Source organism: Panthera pardus, unplaced genomic scaffold, assembly GCF_024362965.1.
Source record: "Panthera pardus isolate Hobbes unplaced genomic scaffold, ASM2436296v1 HiC_scaffold_16, whole genome shotgun sequence".
Taxonomy (NCBI): domain Eukaryota; kingdom Metazoa; phylum Chordata; class Mammalia; order Carnivora; family Felidae; genus Panthera; species Panthera pardus.
In genome coordinates, this window is record NW_026526721.1 from 19,840,606 (window position 1) to 19,850,096 (window position 9,491).

Sequence of the window (9,491 nt, forward strand, 5' to 3'; positions counted from 1 at the left end):
TGCTGTTATCAGAATAACTCATAACAGCGTGGTCCCTACACCAACAGCATCTGAATCAATTTAGGGATTTGTTAGAAATGCAAATTCTTAAGTCCTGCCCATAGAAAAATGAACTCCAATGTTGAATCGCAGCCATCTTTTAAAAAGCTCTTCACATGATTCTGACTCACACTAAGTTTGTGAATTTCCAAATTCTCAAGTTTTTTTTTTTTAAGTAGAATGTTTAAAGTTTATTTTTAAAATGTATTGGGCATTGGTAGAGGCAATGGGGAGTTTTTATCTATGATTTAGGATTTTTATAAATAAAACAGCATGTGATTATGATGCAGGAATAAACAATTGAATTGTGGGTAGACTTTTCTTTTCTTTTCTTTTCTTTTTCTTTTTAAGTAGGCTTCACTCCCAGCACAGAACCCAACCCAGGGCTTGAACCCACAATACTGAGATCAAGACCTGAGCTGAGATCAAAAGTCAGATGCTCCACTGACTGAGTCAGTAAGCACTCCAATGGGTAGACCTTCCTGTAAGTTTGATTTCTGTAGACTTTTCTGTACTTTTTTTTAATATATATTTTTTTAACGTTTATTTATTTTTGAGACAGAGAGAGACAGAGCATGAACAGGGGAGGGTCAGAGAGAGAGGGAGACACAGAATCTGAAACAGGCTCCAGGCTCTGAGCTGTCAGCACAGAGCCCGACACGGGGCTGGAACTCATGGACCGCGAGATCATGACCTGAGCCGAAGTCGGATGCTCAACCGACTGAGCCACCGACGCGCCCCAACTTTTCTGTACTTGTGATTTTTTTTCACATCAGATGGGTAATGTCCTGACATCGTAACAAGATTTGAGGGAAGCACATGGGACACAACAGCATGAACACCCCAGTCGTCATGCTTATGAACAACAAAGGGGTCTGTACGTTTGATTTTAAAATGCTTTCATGTTTTGAAACTGTTTGGTATTTACGGTGATATAACTGTGCTGAACTATATGTACAACAGCTTCTTTAAAGCATATGATAACGTATTAAGCACAGTATTGATATTATCATTGTAGAGCTTAGGAGGCTGTTGCTCAGAGAAGTACTGACCTCTTACGCAGGTGAGCAGGGCTGCTACTTTGGGTCATGCCACACTGGGACTCATGAAGTCTTATACTCATGGATGCCTTCTTCAAAAAAAGTTCCCTTCGGGCACAGGTTTATACCAGTGGTGTCATCTGAGGACCGAGTCCTGAGCCCAGCCTGGTCCCCAGATAGGACCCAGTCTCTACCTCCTTCCTTTGGGCACTTTCCTAACTCATCTGATGGTGTAAGAGGCCTTGACACTCACATGTATAGTGATGTGCCACAGCCTAGTAATTTTTGTCCCTGATTTCAGGAGAGTAGCCTGGCAAGGTAAAGACTCCCAATGACCCCTATGCCATTTCTTTCATTAAGTAGTGCACAGCTAGCATCAGAAAGTAGCAGCCTGCTAATTTAGGGGCACCAAAATTATTGATATAGATAGGATTTCTACAAAAAAATGTTTACCTATGCTTCACACATGCTAAGGACACCCTAAGCACAGATAGTTCATGTGATGCTTAAGGTCCCACGCCTAGGAAGAAGTACAGCCAGGGCTCCAAACATAGTTTAATTCCTTTCTCTTCAATACTATTTTATATCCATTTATAAATGTTTGTCTCTTTGAGCATGTGAGTTTTGGAAGACACTAAACCTTAGCGTAGTTATAAAAATGAATGATACATACACAACATAGAACTTACTGAAGCAATTTAGTTGATAAATACATACTTTTATACAGATTGAAGATCAATGGCACATTCATTGAATATATTTATTTTAGATTTGTATGTTAATAGGCATATAATAATAACAACAACAATAATACAGAAATAAGAACAGCAAGTACATAGGTGTGCTTCTTAGTCACTAAGTGAAGTTCAAATGGCTTTATATACATAATCTATCTCATTGGTTCTTTCTAATTATGTTCCCATTATTCAGACAAGAAAACTGAAACTTAGAGAAGGTAAGCAAGTTACCTGCATCCACACAGCTACTTACTGACAGAGTCAACAATCAGATTCTTTTTTTTTTTTCTTTTAGAGCGAGCACATTGGCAAAGGGAGGAGTAGAGGGAGTGTGGAGCCAGAGGTGAGGGTCGATCTCACTGCCCTGAGATTATGACCTGAACCAAAATCAAGAGCTGGACCCTTAACTGACCAAGCCCCCCAGGCACCCCAACGTTCAGATTCTTGTTTGTCTCTGCAGTTCCATTCGTGTGTTGAGACCTTACTGATTTGATTGGCTGGAAGACAGAGCAACCGTTACCTGAATAAGTGAATTCACTCTACCCGTGATCTAGAATTTCATGTATTGTTACTAACGCTTGATCATATATTTTGTGAGTTGTTCTTATTTTCTCAAATAATTCAGTATTAACCATGCTTGCAGCTTTTCTTAAAACATTGAGGAAGGATCTCGTTTATTTTGTATTACTTAGATACTTAAGGACGTTTGACATTAAACTAAAACAAGTACTTAATTAGAATGATACATGCCATAATGATGCAATTCTTTATCTTCTAAAAGTGTACTTCAAAGTAGCTGTGTTTTTCTGTCCATAATTAGCATTAGTCCTCCCTCCCAAAAAGCTCCTTGGCAAATTTTACTTTAAGTGTTATCTAGACAATACCATCTTATTGGAAACTACTGGCAAGCGCCTATCCAAATGACCTTCAGCATAAAAGAGAGGGTTTGAAAATATGATGTCAATTTATTACAGTCTTCAACATTTACTCAAAGTGATATACTGAGGAAGGAAGCAAAAAGAAATAAGATAATCTATCACTTCATTACAAAAAAAAAGACCTATGATCTTAATGTCCCTTCATACTGTGATATTCTGCCAGGATTCCATGAGAGGATGTTACTGAAAATAAAATTTAAGAGGTATGAAGCCGCAAATATGCCCATACTGAAGGCAGTTTCTGAACTCTGAAAGAACATAGTGTAATACTATTTTTGTTTTCTGCTGAATAACTTTTATTTAAACTTTTATGCTTCTTAATATCTGGTCATACAGTCATTGGACTGTACTCCTCTTGTGAGTTGAAAAACAATAATGGCGCTATTCCTGAAATTCACAAGTAGTGCTGCTTCCTTTATAATTTTAAAGGCACTGAGACAATAATTACCTTTCAACCTTCCCACTGTGTTAGGAGGGCAAAGGGTGGGAACAAGAGTAAGTATAAAATGGTGAGAAGCAGCATTCTCACCATTGCTACTCTGGAATGTACTCCCGTATCATTAAAGTGAAATCCAAATGCTTACCTGACTGCATAAATCTTTGGACTGTGAGATTCAGTCTGTTTCCATCCTGCTACTGAAGACTACAGACAGTACCAACCCACGCCCAGCATCCGAACAGTTTTCTGCTATGTTTCCTAGAGGCTCAGTTGAGCTATTACTGGTATTTTCAATTTATGACTTTTCTTCAGCATAAAAAGAATTCAGCAATCCCTTCTAGGAGAAGCCACTGAGACCTTAGGCTGACTCAACTATTTGCATGTGATAGAGATCTACTACTCTTATAGCCTTTGTTGAATTCCCCCATCTGCAAATATGGTTTCAGCGTTTCATTGTAAATGGTGAACAATGACATCATTTCCCAACCAAACAGTGAAATTTAATATAGATTGCGGTTCACAATAGTAAGTGAGTAAAATTTTTGAAAATTAAAAATGAAAGAGTAATAAATTATTTTCATAAAATTGTAAGTTTAAAAAACATCAGTGAATCATGTTCAGGTCTGGTTAGATACAGGGCCCTGGAAATAGAACAAGGGATTTTCCTCCACATTTTTTTTTCTACATCTACTTTTCTGTCTCTCTTTGCTCACTGGCCTCGTATTCATCTACGGCGAAAAGTTAAGATTATATGACAGAAAGCTTGTGTATGCCACCCATATGAGTAGATAATTCATAGCGAGTATTCTGATTGGTTTAGTTTCATCACCGTGCTCAAGCATGGATCATTGGCCCTGCACATGGGCTGAGAGAAATCAACAACATCTCTAACACATGCAATAGAGGAGATGGGGTTCGAAGGGAATTTTAACCATAACCTAGGCATTTAATGCAAATAACGAGATGTGAAATTTTTAGTTGTAACATTTATTTTACATGTGTTTATCAATATGAGTTACGAGCAAAAAGTTAATGGCATGATTGCCCTTTTGGGAGGGATGATGAGATGTGAATCCACCAACACAGCTCAGAAGCAGTCACCTTCTCTCCACCCCACAGATATTGTGCCATGATCTCAAACTAGAGAAAATTACAATTAAATCTTAACGTTTCCATTAAGAAAACTAAATTTAGTATGAATAAGAGCATTTTTTAATCACAGAGAAGTTTCACTAGTAATTAAAGTTTGCTTCAATTTTCTCTACTTGATACTCCTTAATGAAAGTGATGGGTTTTTCCATGTAAACAATTAGAGAAATTCTACTGTGAAAGAAAGACTAGATAGTTTAGTAATTTGCAGCTACTTTATCTTGAGGGAACTTAATGGTTTATTTTACTAAAATTAAAATAATAATAACTAGCAATGGATATTGCTCAAATGAAAATGATAGAAATGCTGTGGAGTTTTATATATTCTATCGTCTGAAAGGATATGTTAAATGTTGAAATCAATCTGAAAGCCAGTATGAAGTCAATGTAATTTATTCACTATCCTTCTTTTAGAAAGGGATTTATTTCTCTCTGTGTTAGTGTTTTCTTAAAATTCCTTGGCTTACTTTTCAATTCATTTCAGCATTTCAATTTCCTGTGAGTACTTTCCATTTGTCACTACTTACTAAAAAAGATAGTAAAAGTGGCTTAAACATAACTGTAATTTTCATGACAACACTAGAGTATTCCAAAGAATGAAAGGGAGATAATCCAGTTAAATTGCGATTTTCCATCCACATTGGAACTTTAGATATAAATGAGTTCATATAAATGGAAAAACTGCTATGGGGGGATAAGGTCCCTCAAACAGTTGATTTCAATTAAAATAATTTTATGACAGACCAACATGCCATGCAGTAAAGCATAGCTTTTGTCAAAATGTTTGTTCTTAAATTCTATAAAAATGTGAAAGGACAATACTTAATTATCATGCATTATTTTTAATGTCCAGGTAGTGAATTGTTAGTGTACCTATCTTTAAAAAACAATAAGTCGGGGCGCCTGGGTGGCTCAGTCGGTTAAGCATCCGACTTCAGCTCAGGTCATGATCTCAAGGTAGGTGAGTTCGAGCCCCGCGTCGGGCTCTGGGCTGATGGCTCAGAGCCTGGAGACTGCTTCCCATTCTGTGTCTCCCTCTCTCTCTGCCCCTCCCCCATTCATGCTCTGTCTCTCTCTGTCTCAAAAATAAATAAACGTTAAAAAAAAATTAAAAAAAAATAAAATAAAATAAAAAAAAAATAAGTCATGTGTTCCAAAGAGGGGGGAGGAGTGTTTAATGGGTGTCCTTAATGAACAAATTATAGTTTTTTTGTGTAAAAGATCTTGATTTATTGGACTAGTAGGATTATGCTTGTGGCAGAATAAAGTAGACAGGAAATGAGATGAGCATCGAGAGCAGTAACATTCTTATTTGTGCTATTCACTCCCAGTGGACTTCAATGGAAAACATTTAGCTGAAGTACGGATTCGGGATTTGACTGGCATCAGTCATCGGGAGGGGTTTTAAAAGGAGATTGTTCATGTCATTTAATTTGTGTGTCTACTAACTCACGTAACACGTACGTCTCCTGGTAGAGTGCAGGAACACGAACACGAACAATTATTTGAAACAGGATTTACAAATATTCGTGTGTAACTAAAACTTCTTACAGTCTGAAAGGAGTTAAATGGAGTGGATCAAAAATGTTTTCACAGTAGGTGATGCAAATTTTAAAATCAGTTTTAGGTATCTCGAGTGTAGAAAAGGCATCTGGCATGCTGCCAGTGTCATGGTAAAGCAAAGGGCAACAGATAATAATTTTTATTTTAGAAAGCCCATATAATTATTCTGTTTTAAAAGATGTTGTAATATTTCTTCTCAAGATGTGCCAGTTATTTGAAAACCTGCTTCCATTAAAAACGATACATTTTTCAAATGTAAACTCAAATTTTCAAATGTAAACTCAATTTCAAGACAATTATTTTATTAACTAGTATTAACAGAGTGTTTATTTATTTTTTAAAGTTTTAATTTATTTATTTTGAGAGAGAGGAGGGACAGAGAGAGAGGGAGAGAGAGAGAGAGAGAGAGAGAGAATCCTAAGCAGGTTCTGCACTGTCAGCACAGAGTCAGACGCGGGGTTTGATCTCATGAAATGTGAGATCGTAACCTGAGCCAAAGTCCGGAATTAGATGCTTAACTGACTAAGCCACCCAGGCACTCCCAGAGTTTTGTTTTGTTTTGTTTTTAATGCTTTTTAGCTCTTCTAAAAGTATGAATATATTCTAATCTATCGCAAACTTTCTCAAGCCAAATTACATTTTACACCACAGGAATTTTCAAGAAAGATAGAAGAAATATTCGATGGCAATTAAATGATTTGACTATAGTTATAAACAGAATATACCATCAAGCCATGTTGAATGGTGTTAATTACGAATTTGACATTCACTATCAGAAGCAAGTTCTTTTTGGAAGAATATTCTTTTTTTGTCTGTTTTAAAATATTATTTCGTAATAATACAAATACTTGGTTGAGGGACCATAATGTTGAACTTAAAAGGCAGTATGGGTCTTGTATTACTTATTTTCGCTTCTAGATGTAACTAATGCTTCCGTCAGAAGTCTTTTTATCACTGGGCACATTAGTTGAATATCCCTGAACAATTTTAAATATGTCTTTCACATATCAAGCACAATACTAGGTCTGTCTATACTTAATGACTAATTGTCTATCTATTAATTTATTTACTTGGAAGTTAAGTAAGTGATATGTATTCACCAGAATACTCAACAGTTAGACATAAATATTTCCTAAATGTCTGTTTATTTAAAAAAATGTGTTAGAAGCATCTCGTCTGGTCATCTTTACTATGCTCTGCCTCAGTGTCTCTTATCTTTTTCCCCTTCAATAGATCTCCAAATTTCTGCTGTATCATTTTGCTTTGTTTTGAGAATGTTCTCACATTTACCGCACAGATTCATTACCAACATGCTAATGTGGGAAAGATATGTGAACTTAAAAGTATAAACACAAAGAATTGTTATTTAACTTTAAAATATTTTTGATTCAAAAATGTAGGGCTTATCCTTATAAAAGCCCTCTAGCAACATTTGGTTAAAATAAAGAGCTGGGGGAAAATTATATTATTAAGAGTTTTGCAAGAATTACCCTTTTGAAAAAGAAGAAAGAGGAAAAGGAAAAGTCACAAATGACATTTTATGGAAAACCAGTAATATCTAGAAACTTCACAACTCTGATGCAGGATAAAACAGAACAGCAAAATGTAAAAAGGCAGAATTGCTTGAGAGGGGGTATGTCGTGATGGGGGAGGGTATCGAGGTTGGCTATTAGTAACGGAGCACATAAAACCAGTAAATTCAGAGGACATGTAGAGATCATTAGGATCCTGTGAAAAAATAAACAGAATATGGAGGGGAAAATGCAACATGGGTATGTATCAATACAATTCAATATTTCTGTGAAAAAATATAAAGGAAATATGCATGGAACTATGTATTTCAATGTATAGGTTATATACATATTAATTATATATATTATACATGTATATCTCATTATGTATTGAAATACTATTTGTGTGTATGTGAATATATGTATACGTATATAATATATATTTTGTCAGTGAAATAATTTGAGTTGTGTAGAGCTGGGTTAAAATCACCCTGCATTCCTGATATGCCATATCCTGGTATCTTGCCCTTCTGACTTTGGCCCGACTCTATGTAGACAATAATGGGTGTTTATATAAAATTTGATGTTTATATTATCTAGTGTCTTCCATGTATTGGTAGACTTGTTTGCTAAAGCTGCTTTAACAAAATACCACAGAGTAGCCTAAACAAAAGAAATTTATTTTCTTACAGTTATGAAGATTAGAAGGCCAACATCAAGGTATTGGCAGATTTGGTTTCTTCTGAGGTCTCTCCCCTTGACTTCTTAGATAGCTGTCCTCTTGTGTCTTTATAAGGTCTTCCCTCTGCACATGTCCGTGTCCTAATGTCTTCTTTTTATTGTTTCTATTGTTTATTTTTTATAGTTAACACAGTGTTATATTAGTTTCAGGTGTACAATATAATGATCCAAAAATTCTGTATATTACTTAGTGCTCATCATAATAAGTGTACTCTTAATCCCCTCGATCTGTTTCACTCATATCCCCACCCACATCCCCTCTGGTAAGTATCAGTTTGTTCCCTTCAAAAAAGTCTGTTTCTTCGTTTGCCTCTCTCTTTCTCTCTCTCTCTCTCCATGTTCATTTATGTTTCTTAAATTCCACATATGAGTGAAATCATTTGGTATTTGCCTTTCTCTGACTGACATTTCACTTAGCATAATACTCTCTAGCTCTATCCATGTCATTGCAAATGGCAAGATTTCATTCATTTTTTATGGCTTTTTTAGCATATTCATCTATTGATGCACACTTGGCAATTGTAATTAATGCTGCAATAAACATAAGGGTGCATATATCTTTTTGAGTTAGTGTTTTCATATTCTTTGGGTAAACACCCAGTAGTGGAATTATTGGGTCGTATGGTAGTTCAAGTTCTAATTTTTTAAAGAACCTCCATATTGTTTTCCAGAGTGGCTGCACCAGTTTGCATTCCCACCAGCAGTGCAAGAGGGTTCTTTTTTCTCCACATCTTCAACAACACTTGTTGTTTCTTGTGTTTTTTATGTCAGCCATTCTGACAGATGTGAAGTGATACCTCATTGTGGGATTTTGATTTGCACATCCCTGATGATTAGTGATGCTGAACATATTTTCATGTGTCTGTTGACCATCTGTGTGTCTTCTTTGGAGAGATGCCTGTTCATATCTTCTGCCCTTTTTTCTAATTGGCTAATCTTCTCTTCTTATAAGTACCCATCATATTGGATTAAGTTCACACCTTAATGACCTCATATCACTTTGATTACTTTTCTAAAGGTGATTTCTCCAAATAAGGTCACATACTAAGTTACTGGGGCTTAGGACTTCAACATAGGAATGGGGAGGTGACAAAAAAATGGCATATAGCTCTAAAGAATATTGTATTTAGCATACCTAGAAATTTTTATCCTGGTGACCCATTTTAATTATGTGCAAGTTACAGCAATTTGAATGTAACTGATTTTTATATTTCTCTCTTTGAGTCTACTTGCGTGGGTTGGCTTCACCTAAAAGTGGTGTTAGGAGTAAAACAGTGAATCACACAAGCTAAGAGACATTTGTTTTTTTGTGGGATAAAATAATTTATAATTCC

At 35.7% G+C, this 9,491-nt stretch overlaps 1 non-coding gene across 1 annotated transcript; it reads right to left on the bottom strand.

Annotated features, from left to right (window-relative positions):
* Positions 1 to 809: 809 nt before the first annotated feature.
* On the bottom strand, positions 810 to 914 carry LOC128777527 (small nucleolar RNA U13). The gene has a single exon (XR_008422771.1). It is a non-coding gene; the product is annotated as a small nucleolar RNA U13 (small nucleolar RNA).
* Between the last annotated feature and the right edge of the window lie 8,577 nt (positions 915 to 9,491).